The sequence below is a fragment of the Nicrophorus vespilloides genome, unplaced genomic scaffold, assembly GCF_001412225.1.
Source record: "Nicrophorus vespilloides isolate i.1.1-1 unplaced genomic scaffold, Nicve_v1.0, whole genome shotgun sequence".
NCBI lineage: Eukaryota > Metazoa > Arthropoda > Insecta > Coleoptera > Silphidae > Nicrophorus > Nicrophorus vespilloides.
Genome location: NW_017099425.1, coordinates 31353 through 49226, shown reverse-complemented (window position 1 = coordinate 49226; position 17874 = coordinate 31353).

The following is a 17874-nucleotide window of genomic DNA, read 5'->3' as shown; positions in this document are numbered from 1 at the left end:
ATTATTATACGTTTCATAACACATGTTTGATTATTGCTCTAGCAATTATCAAAGTATTAATAAAAAAAACTATTTCTAAATATTTTACAAAATAATATTTCCTTCATATTTCTATTTAAATTGATTTCAATAATTTAATTATTAAATTATCTTTCTTAATATTTGTATATAGAAACTAAGAAATTTAGAAGTGTTAAAAGTAAATTAACAATGAGTAAATTCGATTTTTTTTTGGTTTAAATTTAACTGAATTATTTCACATACATTTAAAAGCTTCTTATATTATTAGTTTTAGATAATATTTTGATTTGTAAATAGAAAATTCATTGGAAAATTCGGTTCCCGAACAAAACAAAAAAGTAAAAGACGTATGTACAAATTTTTTATTGCTAAATTAATTGATAAAATATTGTTTTGTAAATATAATATTCAATGAAAAATTCGATTCAAAACAAATAATGCTTGCATAGAATGTTTCTAAAACTATGTAATTTTGTAGTAAATAGTAATTATAGTTTTTATATTAATAAAAGATAGTTTAAACATATATTTTCTACTACTTTTTGATTTGTAAATTCGGTACTCGAACAAAAATTCAAAATAAAACATGTATAGAATTTTGGTAAACATATTAGTTGTTATTAATGGTATAATTTGATGTAATAATAGTATAAATAATGGAGATTCGAGCTGATCGTTTTTTTTTATAAAGAAATCTATATAAAAGCTATATTTTCTCACTAGTTATAGATGCAATTTTGTTTTGTTAATAGAAAATTCGGTTCCCGAACAAAAATTCAAAACAAAGCATACCTGTATAGAATGTTGGTAAACAAATGCAATTTAGTTGTGATTAGTATAATTTGATGTAATAATAGTATAAATATTGGAGATTCGAGCTAATCAGTTTTTATAAAGTAATCAATATAAAAGCTATTTTTTCTAACTAGTTTTAGATAAAATATTGTTTTATAAATAGAAAATTCGGTTTCGAAAAATCAATATAAAAGCAATATTTTCTTACTTGTTATAGATAAAATTTTGTTTTGTAAATAGAAAATTCGCTCCCGAACAAAATTTTAAAACAGAAAAAGTGTGTATAGAATTTTGATAAAAATATGCAATTTAGTTATGAATTCTAATAATGAATATTAACATGAGATTTTTCAGATCTTCCTAAATGAAAAAAAAATCATTTGTTTTAAAATTTAGATTTTCAAGTTAAATAATAAAGGAAACTTAATAACTCCGAGGATTCTAAATAAATAAAAAGCTATTTTACGATTATAGTCCGAGTTCATGTAATTCTTATCCTTTTGTATTTATATGTATATGTATATATATTTTATTTTTCATGTGGAGTGGACGAAGCTTTCTATTAAGACTAATGGTGTTGTAATAAACGCGCCGGAGTTATAAAACAGAAAATGGAATGGGAATGATGCATCCGTCGAGGTGGTATTTCTTCTCCTCATCTCAACCACCTTTCTCAATCTCATCCCATCCTCTTCTCCACCGCATTAATCCGAACGTTTCCCATCTCATTCTCTTTCCCATTCCATTTTTTTTTCATTCCGTTCATAATCATAAACGTCTGGATGATTCGTATAATTTAATAATTTTATGTTCGGGGTGCCGGCATGTCTGGATTGGAAGAGGCCGGTCGGCGCCGACCAGTCTGGCAGGATCGGAGTGGTTCCAAGGATGGAATGGAATATCGAGGGAAAAAAAAGAAAAGGAACGGCACCGGACACAATGGGGGCCCAACGGGCACAGGTGTCCACCTGAATAAGATTTTCCCTCCAAAATAAGAGAAAGAGGATGGACAAGGCAACGAAACAAAACGGTAGAGAGAGAGAGGTATTATTGGGTTTTTGGATTCCCGAAAAATGTTCCTATTCATACACCTACTTCTTTCTTATTTCTCTTCCATAGACTATTTCATTCATGGATACATATTTTATACGACCTTTTTTCCTCTATATGGGGGTGAATTATTGCGGATTAATTATACAACCACCCTCCGCTGAATGAGTCTCCACTTTTCGACCGAAATGCACGGATGAAATATGATTTATTTATATGTTCTGTTTCTCCAGATATATATACTTTTTTTTACTTAGTTTAATCTCCGAAAAGGACAAAGTCCTCTGCGCGCACTATAAATCAAGCTCTCTAATTCCATGTCCAATTTCAGTCCATCCACGATCCTTTCACTATCCTTCACAATGAGAGTATAGTATTTTCTCACACACTGCATAACATCCAGAACGTTTAAAGATAAATTTACATGAAACTAACAAACGCCATTCATAAAATCCTATGCACAAAGTACTAAATTTATTTCAATTCATTCATTAATATTCTCACATTTGCTATAGTTAATTTACATTAAATTGTTTCTAAAAAAAATAATGTAAATATGAAATAAATAGGATTAACTTAAATTTTATACAATTTATTTTTACAATTCCATTGTTGTTAGTTGATATAAATTGTAAAATGTTGAATGTAAAGTACATTTAATGATGTAACAGTGTCAAAGCAAACCAATAAGAAACGTTTTAATACACATTTTGCAACCTAATTTTGACTGAGATTATCTTAAACTTTGGTCCTTAGAGTTAGAGAAGTTTCGTGAAAAATTTAATTAGTAAAATTTTAGTTTGAAACTTTTAAAATATAATCTATAAATGTTAAAGAAATGACAACAAATTTTTGTAATATATTAATGGAAATTTATTTATTATAAGTTGAAATATGATAATAATCTTTGAAATGTTAATTTTCTTTTAACAAATAAGAAAATTGTTGACTGTGAATAGTAAATAAGATTTGCTGAAAGCATAATGTATTTATTTAATAATAATCTATGATTTATAGCGTATAGAAATGAAAGGTTTTGTAACAGCAACAATTGCTCAATCGCTTTATGAACCTATTATTGTTAATGGCAGCGCAAGTAAATAACTCGGGAGTCTTGTATTATGGTATATCAAACTGAGTATTTTTACATGCATATTTAGGCTCAATCTGGGTCTTTAATCTGGGACGTAGGTTGCGTTTTGAGTTATTGAAAAGTGAATATCAGATCTTCAAGGAAATGTGTATCAGCAGCATTAGTTAAAGATGTAAAAGCAGCAGCAGTTAAAGAAGAAAAAGCAGGAGCAGCAGCAACGAACGAGAGGAAAAAGAGTCAATAGATTCAAGATAGATGAATGCATGTGCTGTATATTAAAGGTGTAACTAAACACATGTTTAGAGAATGTCCACTTGAGGCTCATTGTGTCCGGTTTGGAATGTAAATTGAACAAGTCTTATCTCATCAGGCAGCAGCACTTCACTAATAAAGCATTGTTGGAGTAGTAACCGAAACCCCATTGTTCCCAACCACACGTACTCTTCAAATCTCCTCTCTCTAACTCACTTATTGAATGGTAGTGGTATCATTAAAAGGCATCTCCTTTAATAGCAAATCATTTAATTCCGAAAACGCATTCGAATCAAACTGGCGTGAAAACAGGATGGCCACATGAATGGTGCTCGAAGAAGAATCCCCCCAAAATACCATCAGGAGTGGAGAGGATAGAATGGAGTGAAAGAATCTCTTACAACCGGGGTGACAAATACCCCAATGAATGTCCCATTCTCTAAAAACCCAGAAGAAAAAAAAATAGTGAAAGAATGGAAACAGAAACTGAAACCCTCGCACTCACAAACACACTGGATGTGAGCGAAAAGAACAACTTGGTCCTTCTTTTTGTCTTTTTCTTCTCCTCCAAGTATCAATGACTCTTCTCTCTATCCATCCACGTCTTCTTCTATGTTCGTACTCTGCGCGTATGCAGGTAAAAGACACATTATGTTTTCTGTGAAAACTGACCACACCTATTGTGTGTGTGTTGTGCGGACGAATCGCTCCTCTCACACGTTTTAAGGGTTTCCGGTTCATTGTTGGGGAAACGCCGAAGACATTGTCGGAGCTCCGAATTGTTTAGTTTATTATAAACGTTGCTGCCTCCTTCTCCTCCTCCACCTCCATCACCAATGAGACGTGATTCGGCAACTTCTTAATTACATTCCTTCGGCACCCCTAATTTATTCAGCGGCAAAGGTGGATCGAAAGGACGGAGACGATGCTCGATTCTTCGGACATTTTATGGCCTTCAATCAATCCCGAAGCCCAAATCCAATCGCGAATTTTACATACAATGAAAGATAATCACGATCACGTTCACCTCGTTATGGCCACCTCGACCATCGATGACCACCCAAAACTTACAACCTTTTTTTTACACTTCCATTTAATTCAAAATCATTTTAAATAGTCAATTTGTTTATATTCAATTTATTACAATCCTTGTTTAATAAGATACTTTTCTTATAACACGGTACATACTCACATAACACGGTAAGAATGAAATTTTGGGGAATTATTAAAATTTTTATACCAAATTTTGATTAGTCTTTACTAAATTGAGGTGGAAACTAAACTTTGAATGTTTTTTTGTCTGATATAAAATGAGTTTTACAAATTTATATATTCTTATATGAATATTCGTATACATTGCACACTCAAAATTTGATGGAAAAAGTCCAGAATTCCAGTATGTTTCAAATAATTAATACTTTTTTGAACGATATTTGAAATAAAAGCATTATAACTTATTTCATAGTAAAACTTATAAGACAAATGTATAAATTAATATTGTTCATAACTAACCATTCCCAGAATGCCCATTATCCTCGAACCTATGTGATTCAGAACTATGAATAGACTAATTTTATGGTACGTTCACGTAAAATTCGAATACAAAAACGGGGAAAGAAGGAAACAAAAACAGCGATGTATACTTGAAAAGGGTTTTGAGTCGAACCTTGAGTCGGGTTCCGTGAAAAACCTGCGCGTTTTGAATGGAAAGGTAGCGAAGGCGACGCCTTTTCCGAAATTATCCGACAATAGTTCCATTGTACGTCGACACAACCAACCTTCGGCCAATTCATGAATGAATGAATGAAGAGTGGCCCAGGCCTCGTAAAACTATTTAACCAAAATTTACATAAAAACTGTTTACGCATTTAACTCGGCGACAATGGGTAAAATGGAGGATACAAGGTCTTTTCGGGAGGGAGAAAGGGCGCTTTTTTCTTTTCTTTTCTTTCGCGCTCGACAAAAGTTGCATGGAAACCTTGAATGAAAGTTGAGACTTTCGGTACGAGGAAACAATCGAACGTGGGGGATTTCGAATTTGTTGACAAAAGTTTTGTATGAACGAAAATTGAGAGCGACGGATTGAAAGAATGTTTATAAGGACTTTGGTTACGTTCGAATTGTGCGATTCTCAAATGGTTTCTGTTCTACAATAAAGACTGTTTACACCTCCATCATTTGTGTAGTAATAGTTGTTACCATTCCATACCATTCCAAGAAGTTTAATCGTATAGAAAACCAAAGTAATTGTCATTGATTCACAAAAAAAATCATTTCAATTTTTGTCCTAAATATTTCAAAATTTTCAGAAAAATGTTAATTTTCTTTACTTATTCTCAAATTTGTTGAAATATTTTCAAAATTTATCAATTATTTGCCATTTTCTATTTAGTTTATTATAACATTTTGTAATTGTAAATCCGGACTGATTGAAGCTTTCACAATTTCATAAAATTAATCAAGGAATTAAAAAAAAAATGCTTTATTTGAATCAAATTGATGATTTAATAAAAATGTTATAAAATCCAATTAAAAGTTTCTAATAATTTTTTTGTAACTTTTTATCTACTGACATAGTTAATATTCTAAAGATGATAATTATAAGTTATCAAATCATAATGAAAACATCAATTAAAGCAATGTTTAAGTCGGATCAAAAAGATATTATCATCCCTTTTCTTAAAGTTTCTCATTCCCAACATATCTAAGAAGAGAGAAAGACAGAGAGAGAGAGATAAAGAACAAGAAAGATAATAAAAGTGAGCGGTTCGAAATGAAAGTGTGGGGTGAAATATATGCGCATACATTACTCGATCCATTTTGTAATAATATTGTACATGAGTCTTGGAACGTTGTAACCTGTTTCGGGTTCAATTTGTCAGTGAGATGACCCTCTTTCTATCTTCTCTTTTCTCTCTCTATATGTTCTTCGCCTCCTCCACTTCCTTTACAAGCACAATGCGACCGGGAATTTACAAAAAAAAAATACCAACTGGATGCGTGCATATAAATAATGTAAACAGAAATCTCATCTAATGCTTAAAGACACGACAACGACAGAACTGAAAACTGGATACAAGACATTATCAAATGTATTTTATGGACTTTATCATTTTTTGATATTGAAATCATGGGTGTAATAGAAATAGAGAAAACAAAATTAGTGGAGGTGGATTTTTTTGAAAAACGAAACAATGTTAAGCAGATGGGTTTTACTTGAATTCATATTTATTGTTGTGCTTTTTTTGGTTTCCCTGATGAAATCTGAATATTCTTCAATCATATTTACATAATTAATATATATATTTTTTTAAATCCAAATAAATTTTTAATATTTTTTTTTAAATATATTTTTTATTAATTTTATTTAATTTATAAAAGATTTTCTGCTTTACCTGCTGAAATCTGAATATTCTTTGTTAATATTTACATAATTTCGAATATTTTTTTATGAATTAATAAAAAAATATAACATTAACTTCTCGAAATCTTATTTATAATCAATATTTATAAGAATTAAAGTTTCCAACGTTTGTCTAATTTACTTATTACTTATTATTTGAATATTTAAATGAATATTGGTTTTTCAAATTTTGTATAATCATTAAAAAAAAATGATAAGTTTTGTAAACTATATCTTATGAGAAAGTGAATGAAAATGCTTTATTTTAATGTACTTTTGGGTATCAAAAATGTTGGTATAATCAAGATAAGTATGACCAAAGTGTATAGAGATGAGGTCCTGTGAGAAATGTAGCGAGTTGTAATAACAAGAGAAGTATTCAAAAGCTAAGATTTAGTAATACGCTGCATTATGGTTCCATTCTTCTTGAATTTCATTGAGACTGATTTTTCTCCTTTTCAATGTGTATAAATCAAGTGGTTTCTAGGAGAGTCAAAAGCTGCGTGCATCGACTGAATGGCCACACCTCAATGTGTTTTTCTTCCTTTATTTTTTTCTTCTTTACTGAAAGTGCATAAAATTATGGGTTTCGAGCCCAGACCGGACGGCGACGGGGAATCCAGAATTGGAAAGGACCCTCAAGACACCTGAGAATGTCCTACTAAATCCCTGCTGCGACATCACCTCGCTCGCTCGCCCTCCGCATTCGGAACGAACGAAAAGTCTTGAAAATCGGTTGAACGAAATGCTCCATTCCCAGACCCCCAAAAAAAAAAACAGTTCAGTTTACCTGCTCTGAAAGGACAATGAGATGAAATTAGAAGAAAGCAGTTCCTTCCGTTTATATTTTTCCTCTCCTTTCTTTTCGCGATGCGGAAGAAAAGAGAAAAAAGGGTCTACTCTCCAGAGTTTCCTCTTTCGGGGTCGAAGGAATTGATCTGTGACGGGAATCGGGCAACTTGATTATTGTTATTATCCTTTTTTTTTTAATTAAATTTTGATCGGTGATCGAAGGGAGGTTTTTTTTTCTAAAGGACGAACAAAAATTTGTACCAACTTTGCTGTGAGAGGTAAATGTAATAAAGGATCGCATCGGAACGAATCAAATCTCCATTCATGCAATAATGAAGCATGTAAAGCCCTCGCGCACAATGCACAATTAGCAACATAACGAGTTATACACTATTTTATGATTCGTATGAAAGGGCGAGAGAGGAAAGAATGGTGGAAAGGGAAACAAAACAAAAAATATGTATATGAAAGAATGAGATGAAACTTGTATAGGTGGAGGACGGAATGAATTTTTATTATCATTATTATTATTAGTATTACCTTTTTTTTTTCGGTGTTAAAAGAGCACCGGTTAGTCCGAACGGGGCAGCAACAATGGGCAGATTACAATAGACAAAGTACCCATGCTTACTGTCACGTCACATTAAATATGATTGATTCGGTTTGGGGGTCGCAGACCATTTGGAACCTTCTGGTCCAGCGTTTTGGAGGTCAGAATCGTGTCGGCTGTGGAGAGAAAACCCGTCCGATGAGAAAGAACGCGGCTTTCCAGACAGCTTGGCCCCATGAGTCTCGGACCCAGGAATTTCTGGGGTGTCGGAAACTGAAATAAAAGCAAATACGAAACCAAAACCAGAGAACATTATAATAACAAAAACGCTTTTTACCTTTCGAATCTATTTATTGTTTTTAAAACCTTTTTCAAACGTTAATTAATTATACTAATGAAAATACTAAAATTATATAATAATAACAATATCAACGTTTATTACAACAGACAAATAAAACATATAGATACAATCAAATTATCAAATTAGTGAAGAGAATCTGGAAGCTCTACAACAAATGGATCATCTATTCAATCATTCTATTTACTTAAATTACTATACGAAATTGAATTAAGTATTTATAATCATTACATAATCTTATAAAAAAAAATATTTCATTGTTCAAGTTCATATGATTTGATTCCTTCTAATGATCAACTATTTGTAAAAAAAAAGTTGCGAAATCTAAAACTAATTTCAGAAATGTATGAACAATTCTCATTTCATACAGAGTTTTTCAAGCTTAAATCCTTGAATGAAAAACTATTATTACAAAAAAACATGTTAAAAACAAAAGTAGATTATATTTATGATTTTACATTATATAGAATTTAAAAGATATTGACTGAAAGAAATGAACTTAATTACAATTTGGAATGTGAAACATGATTTTGAACGTTAAATTGTTCAATTTTGATAGTAGTTTTCAAAATCTGTTCTAGTAAATTTTGTTCAGTTATGTCAGCATATTTAAATTTTAAACGTTATTTGAAAATGAAAAAAATATTGTCCAATTTGAAGTTATCATTGGTTTTGATGGTAAGTTATTTTTTGTTCATTAAACTTGTTTCTTGTATTATTTATATATTTAGCATCAAAATTGTAGATCAAAAGTGAATAAGTATATAGAAATGGAATATACTTATATTTAATGATTTTGGGTAGGTACAATTTGTTCAGTTGTGTTATCATATTTAAATTTTAAACATTATTTGAAAATGAAAAAATATTGACCAATTTGAAGTTATCATTGGTTTTGATGGAAAGTTATTTTTTGTTCATTAAACTTGTTTCTTGTAATATTTATATATTTAGCATCAAAATTGTAGATCAAATGTGAATAAGTATATAGAAATGGATTATACTTATATTTGATGATTTTGGGTAGGTTCTAGTAAATTTTGTTCAGTTGTGTTGGCATATTTAAATTTTAAACATTATTTGAAAATGAAAAAAATATTGTTCAATTTGAAGTTATCATTCGTTTTGATGGTAAGTTATTTTTTGTTTATTAAACTTGTTTCTTGTATTATTTATATATTTAGCATCAAAATTGTAGATCAAAAGTGAAAAAGTATATAGAAATGGAATATACTTATATTTGATGATTTTGCGTAGGTCCTGGTAAATTTTGTTTAGTTGTGTTAGCATATTTAAATTTTAAACGTTATTTGAAAATGAAAAAATATTGTTCAATTTGAAGTTATCATTGGTTTTGATGGAAAGTTATTTTTTGTTCATTATTTGTTTTTTGTATTATTTATATATTTAGCATCAAAATTGTTGATCAAAAGTGTATAAGTACATAGAAATGGAATATACTTATATTTGATGATTTTGGGTAGGTACAATTTGTACAGTTGTGTTATCATATTTAAATTTTAAACATTATTTGAAAATGAAAAAATATTGTCCAATTTGAAGATATCATTGGTTTTGATGGTAAGTTATTTTTTGTTCATTAAACTTGTTTCTTGTATTATTTATATATTTAGCATCAAAATTGTAGATCAAAAGTGAATAAGTATATAGAAATGGAATATACTTATATTTGATGATTTTGCGTAGGTCCTGGTAAATTTTGTTCAGTTTTGTTAGCATATTTAAATTTTAAACATTATTTGAAAATGAAAAAATATTGTCCAATTAGAAGTTATCATTGGTTTTGATGGTAAATTATTTTATGTTTATTAAACTTGTTTCTTGTATTATTTATATATTTAGCATCAAAATTGTAGATCAAAAGTGAATAAGTATATAGAAATGGATTAAACTTATATTTGATGATTTTGGGTAGGTTCTAGTAAATTTTGTTCAGTTGTGTTAGCATATTTAAATTTTAAATATTATTTGCAAAGAAAAAGTGTATAAGTAGAAAAAAATTCTGTTCAATTTGAAGTGGTCATTGGTTTTGATGGTAAGTTTTATTGTCGTTTTCAAAGTCTGTCCTTGTAAATAATGTTGAGAAGAGTTGTTTCGTAGCATATTTATATTTTGAGCACGGTTTGCAGATGAAAGGTGTATGAAGTATACAAGCTGCTGTTCCATTGTTGTAATCGTGGGTGGGCGAGTGGTAGCAGGGAATATGCGTATGTGCACTTCCTATTTTCCTGCAAGTGTTGCACAATAACACACAGAGAAAAAAAGTAGGTGGAATTTCTGCTGGGTGTTTATGGAAAAAGAGGTTGTCGTCGGATTGGTTTGGATTTTGTGAATGGTGGAAAAAGGACTGGAGTTTTGGGCTGGTTGCAGGCAGCGTCGTTGCCGTTCCTGTTGCCGCCGCGGTCCTTCACAATAGGTTTTTGGAAAACCTTTCGGCATTCGCAACGCGTGTATATTTTAGCGAGGCGAACACCATTGTTGTGCGAAAACAGTGTGAATAGAATAAAACTGTGGCAGTGTGCGGATTGAATGGTCCGTCTGAATGGCCGATATAATACATTGTCATATGGTCTTTTCGCCGTGACAATGGGCCGCTTGTGTGTGTGGCATTAGAGAATAGGGCATTACTCCGACAATGGGACCACCTTCGGCCCTCCGGACTGCACCTTACGCTCTACCACCAGAAGGCCCTTATTCCCGTGTCGGCTGCATTCGCTCCTGTGCCTTTCCTCCTCCTCATCCACATCCTCTTCACCCTCTCTCCCTCACTCTTCATATACATATACATATATACGTGTCGCAGTGCCAGACACAAAAGAAGACGTAAGAATATAACGATTATATTTGCATGAATATTCCAGGCCATTTTTCAGGTACATAAAATTGGACCGGAATTCGTCGCGTAATTTATTCATAACACCAACCGCATTACTTACTTCGAGCCTCAAGCTCACAATAACACCACCACCCAAGTCACTCACATACACACACACACACGAACATCTCATTTTCATAATCTTCTACTTACACACAGCACTCAAGGACAAAATAAATACACGGCCAAATATAAATCATGCAAAATTATTCTATTACCATAATCATAGAGAAGGCAACCACTATTTTGACAACCTAAACTCCATACCTAACATTCAAACCTTTCAACTTTATTTACAATGCAATTGTACAAACCTTATATAATCTTTATTTAATAAAAGTATATTGCTTAAACTAACTCAAATTTAATCATCATCTTCTTGATGTTCTTTGACCCTTTGGCGACTAACGGTACTTACTTACAAGTAAAGTACCAAGTACTTACAAGTACCTAAATACTTGTTGGTACTTTAAGGTAATCAAGAGAGTATAAAGCTATATTCAAGTAAAACTTGTCAATTCTGTATAAGTTATTTTCTTTATGTAACAAAATGAAAAATTATATAAATCGTTACTAAATATATATATGAAAATTGATTCGTTCTTGTAATCTAAATTCCTATAATTCATTTATTCTACGATTTAAACTTAAAATTACCTCACTTTACCAAAAACTTCCACATACTTTTTTTTCATTGAAAATATTGCTGAAATTTAATAAAAAATTGTAGGTAATTTAATTTTAATGTGTTTTAAAAGAAATCCAAAAAAAATTTTTATTTGCAATGCAATTGTACAAACCTTATATAATCTTTATTTAATAAAAGTATACAAGAATATTGCTTAAACTAACTCAAATTTAATTATCATCTTCTTGATGTTCTTTAACCCTTTGGCGACTGACGGTACTTTCCTACAAGTACTTACAAGTAAAGTACCAAGTACTTACAAGTACCTAAATACTTGTTGGTACTTTAATGTAATCAAGAGAGTATAAAGCTACATTCAAATAAAACTTGTCAATTCTGTATAAGTTATTTTGTTTATGTTATAACGAAATGAAAAATTGTGTTAATTGTTGCCTTACTTTACCAAAAAGTTCCACATACTTTTTTTCAATGAAAATATTGCTGAAATTTAATAAAAAAATTGTAGGAAAACCAAATAAAATGTTTTTTTTTTATTTTAACAACGTTCAGGTAACAAAGAGTTAAGTCTATCATTTCAAAGTTAATACTAAATACATTAGTTTAAAATCTATTTGTAAATAGAATAAAAAATAATTAATAAATAAAAGCCCTTTGCATGTTTTTTATGGGTCTATATCGAAAGCCCGACAACCGAAATCCCGTCAATCGAAATCCAGACTGTATCGAAATCACGACAATCATAATTCCGATTATATCAAAATCCCGACTATATCTACAATATAATTTTTAAATTATTTCGGAGCGAAGTCACCATGTGCTACATTTTTATTATTAATAAGAGTAATTTATTAATTTATTTAATTTTGTTGACTTATTCATAATAAACTTTAAGAATATGAAATAATCTCAAATACTATTAGATTATTAATTGTTGTTGTTAATTATTAATAACATTTTAAAAGCAACTACGCTTCAGAATAATTTAAAAATGTTATTGTAGATATTTTCGATATAGTCGGGATTTTGATACAGTCGTGTTATGGTTGTCGGGATTTTAATATAGTCGGGATTTTGATATAGTCGGAATTATGGTTGTCGGGCTTTCGATTTCCATCGGTTATTTATTATACAATTAATGTTGTTTATAATTTTAATATTAATTCATAAATGTATCATGCATAAACTCACAACATAGATTTTATTTGCTGTAGTTAATATTAGTTTTTCTGCAATTTTTCAATAATGTAAAAACATTTAAATTTACAAACCTTAACAGTAGCATTTTAAATTAAGAAATGTTGTGGAATATTTTCTTCAAAATTACCTAATTACTCAAATTATATGAAATATATTTAATTAGTTATAATGATTTGAATAAAACTACAATTTTTTTTAAATTAAATAATTTTTATTTCAGTAATACATACATCAATGATAGATGTCGCGCATTTCTGTCAAATACAAAATTTAATTATATATTAATATTATATTTTGTAATTTAATTATGAATTTACTGTAGTTTTCAATTTAAATAATACTTTGTATTCGTTTTGTATAATATTACAGTGGATAAATTTTGACAATTGATGTTACAATATGGTTGCATAACCATAAAAAAAAGTTTTGACAGACAAATATTTATGGAAAGTAATAAGATTTTACAATTAATTTTGTGCATTGATACGTGTTCTGTAAATACTGAAATAATAAAATATTAAAGTATTCTATATTAAAAAGTGATTTAAAAGCATCGATCAAAGCTGAATAACACTGGTAAGTCGCAATTGCTTATTTTAACCTTAAAGTGCTCGTGTTAAGAATAATGTGAGTTTCTTAAGACGTGAAATCATTCTTATATCTTGATTTTTCGTGTAATTTGAAGAAATCTCTAAGTGGTTTACTTAAGTTTATACTATTGAATTATTCTTTTATTGGACAGTTGCTGAGGTTGTTTTGCTTCTGGTAGTGGTTTAATTTGCTGGGCACTTAATGCGCTTGCAATTTCCGAGTTCCTCATTCCTAATTGATCTGGTTTCGGTTGATGAATGGTCGAAGGATATTTGTTCAATCCTTACTCTTTTGATGCATATATACTCTCTTCTCACTGGTTATGTGTGTGTGTATAAAAAGCATATGCTACTAACTCTTGAAAGAGGAAAAAGATAAAAAGGAAAGCAGCAGTAGATATTATCAATCTACGTCTATTCGGAGGGAGCAACAAAAGGGAGCTCGGACGTCGGACAAATATATTGATAGGATGAGAAGGCGCATCGCATCGGTTTCCTCCTTTCCGCCGTCCACCATCCTCCTCCTCTTCCATCCAACTTCACCAGAGATGGACGATGGACGACGTCGTGCAGGTGCAGCAGTCCGAGAGAAGAAGAGCTATCCTCTCTTCTGGAGTGAGTGAGTGCATTAGCAGTGAATGGCAGCAGCCAATGAAGCTATTATTGACCGGCCCGTCCGGCCGAGGAGGAGAGTGCTTTTTTTCCTGCTTGATCATTGTTTGCGACAGCCGGTTTGATTGAAATATATCAAACCTCGGACCGCCGGACTCGAAATCAAAATCGAATTGAAAGAATCTAAAAAAGGAAAGAAACTGAACGACGACGACGAAGAGAGAGAGAAAAAAACGTAAAGAAAGAAAGAAACGTGGATTGGCATGAGATAATATAGGAATCGAAATCTCGAGAGGGGAAGGAAACAACACGCAAACAACAAACGTAAAAATAGAATAGACAACACAACCCACCCAAAGATCAATTCCATTTACATTTCCATCCCCTGAATCATCATCATCATCATCAAATGCTAATTCGCATAACTTGAATCTATTTCTTTTAATGGCTTCGCACTTCCCTCGATCCTTTTTCTATATTTTTTTTTTGTTATATATCATTTTAGGATTTCTTTTTTAAGGACCCGTAAACTACGCTAATTTGTCTTGCTTTGGAATCCTGTTCTCTTTCTTAGAATAGAGGCAATTTTTAATCCCGTTTATATTTCTTCTTTTTTTTTCTTTACGGTTATTGTGGTTACTTTATTATCGTACAAATCTGTAATAAAACCGTTCGTGAAAAAAACGACGAGTATTAATTGCTTTTGTTGGACGAAAAAATATTTTTACAGGTTTATTTGCATATATTGCTCCTTCGTGTTTTAAGTCTTATTAATGTATCTTTTATCTCTATCAGATCGAATCATAAATTCATTCACCATAATTTCATCTCAATTTATACTGCACAAATTTAAGAATGAAATAAATTCAATATTTTTTTTTATATTCTTACAAAAATTATATAGTTAACACTTTTTTTACTGAAATTACGTAACATTACTTTAATTTCAACGGAAACCACAAAAGTTTACAAGAAAATATTTGAAAACCCAATTTTTCATAATTTCATTCTTTGCTGTTTTCTTTTCATAACTTTCGTACAAATGTTATGAAAAAAAAAAACTTTTATATCTTTAAGTTTGTAATTTTTAAAATTTTATATTTTCTTCAATTTCTTTCTGAAATTATTTTATTTTCTATTGAAACCACATAGATTTACAAAAAAATAATTCGAAATTCATTAAATTAACAAAATAAATGGAATTTTTTTCTCTTTTACAATTATTTATGTTTTTCACAACTTTTTTTTATAAACTATTGTATAAAAATTCTAGAAATTTTAATTATTTTCCACCAAAACTACAGTATACTAAATCTAAGAAATCTTTCATACTAAATCAAAAAATACTTACGTTAATACGTGTGTCTAATTTTAGTTATAAGAAAACCATACAGATTAAATTTTCATTAAAAAATAGCTTGCAAACTATAAAAAGAAATAAGAGTAAATTGAAAGTATGGAAATTTTTAATAAATATAAGAAAATATTAACAATTAATTTCACGTTTCGATAAAACAGAACTATATTTGTTTTAGCAAAATCAAAGGAGATTCTCTTAAATTTTAATTTTCCTTAAATATTTTGATTTTATTGTTAGTTTTACAAGTTTAACGTAATAACTGTATGGCTTTGAATTATTTTGACTATTTTCAATGCAAATTTCTATTATAAATAACTTTTTTTTTTCTTACTTGGTAAAAACTGAAGCTATTTAGATGACATAAGCTTATTGGATTTCGTCTGGGGATTCGGATCGGGGGCGCTTGAAATTAATTGGAGAAGATTGCTAAGTGCTTTCAATTTGCGTGAATTGGGTGTTTTTATTTATTTTATATTTTCTGCTGGTGACGAGGGGTGGCGCGCCTCAGTGGATGGATGCACGCGCCCCCTGCAAAATCCTGCACCGAACAAAGCAGGCATAATCTCTTTACCCACACATCATCAGCAGTTAGAAGACAATAAACAAACAAATCTCTCCTGATGATTTTCCCGACACCCCCGTCTCGTGTTTACCCTACCCCATTGAGCATATACAAATCCACTTGGTATAAAAATCCACCTCCCCCATTATCCGAAGACTCTCTCACTCTCACTCCCCCCGCCGCCTCCAACACACTCTCTTCGGCTTCTGTGCATGTGTACATATGCTAAAAAGGAGTGAGGAGAGTCGAAGAAAGGAAGTAAATCCTACTGCTGGTGACGCGCACCAACCCTGATGACGGTCATTAGCACGCGGAACCCCGTCGGGACTACCCACATTGCAATGACATGTCCGATCACATGCAGACTGCACGAAATAAACCACCGATAAAAAAAAATTTGGCGAGGGTGAGAGAATGGATGGGAAGATGCAAAAATAAATAATGCGGTGTATAGGAGATGAAGATTGGGGGATGGATTTACTCGATTTTCAATGTTTAATTTTCGCTCGCCGCCGTCTGTGCGTGTGTAATTAAATCTACGGTATTTCGTTTCCTCGCAAGTTGTTTTTTTTTTTGCAGCGTTGGGGGTGGTTGCGGCGGTGGCGACTAAATCGATTTCACTCATTTTTAATTAATGTCTATTTACTCGCCCATTCACTTCGCTAATCTAAAACCAGACACCCCGACTCAAATCGTCGCCAAAACAAACTTCAATCTGCAATCCTAATACATAATCATCTCCTGTCGCTCCCGACCAAACAAGAAACTCCAAAACACGGTGTAAATACAAAGTTTACCAATGCAGAAAACCAATTTACAATTAAAACTGCTACAAAATCTATATACAAAAAAAATAAAGTTGTGATTCAATTCAGTTTACTGATGCAATTTTTTTTATAAAACTCCGTGATTCATCTCTAGGTTTATAATTGTAGAAATCTACTTAATTCACATGTCTCATAGCAGAAGTTTAGTTTTCAATTCTTACAAGTAACCAGCATTATCTGAATTTTTCGGATTTTATAGCGGATTGATTCCATATGTAAGTACCATTAATTCATGGCTGGGTAACTAATTGTTTATCTATTACCCCAAAATATACTTATTTACGTCGATTTTGGTGTAATTTACGCCGATTTTCTTTAATTCAGAAAACCAATTTACAATTAAAACTGCTACAAAATCTATATACAAAAAAATAAGGTTGTTATTCAATTCAGTTTGCTGATGTAATTTTTGTTTTACAAAACTCCGTGAATCATCTTTAGGTTGAAAATTGTAGAAAACTACTTAATTCACATGTTTCATAGCAGAAGTTTGGTTTTCAATTCTTGTAAGTAATCAGCAATATCTGAATTTTTCGGATTTTATAGCTTGTTACATTGATTCCATATGGAAGTACCATCAATTAATGGCTGTGTAAATTTTTGTTTATCTATTACCCCAAAATATACTTATTTATGCCGATTTTTGTGTAATCTACCCCAATTTCCTTTAATTCAGAAAACCAATTTACAATTAAAACTACTACAAAATCTATATACAAAAAAAAAGTTGTACTTCAATTCAGTTTATTAATTCAATTTTTATTTTATAAAACTTCGTGAATCATCTCTAGGTTGATAATTTATAATTTTAGAAAACTACTTAATTCACATGTTTCATAGCAGAAGTTTAGTTTTCAATTCTTATAA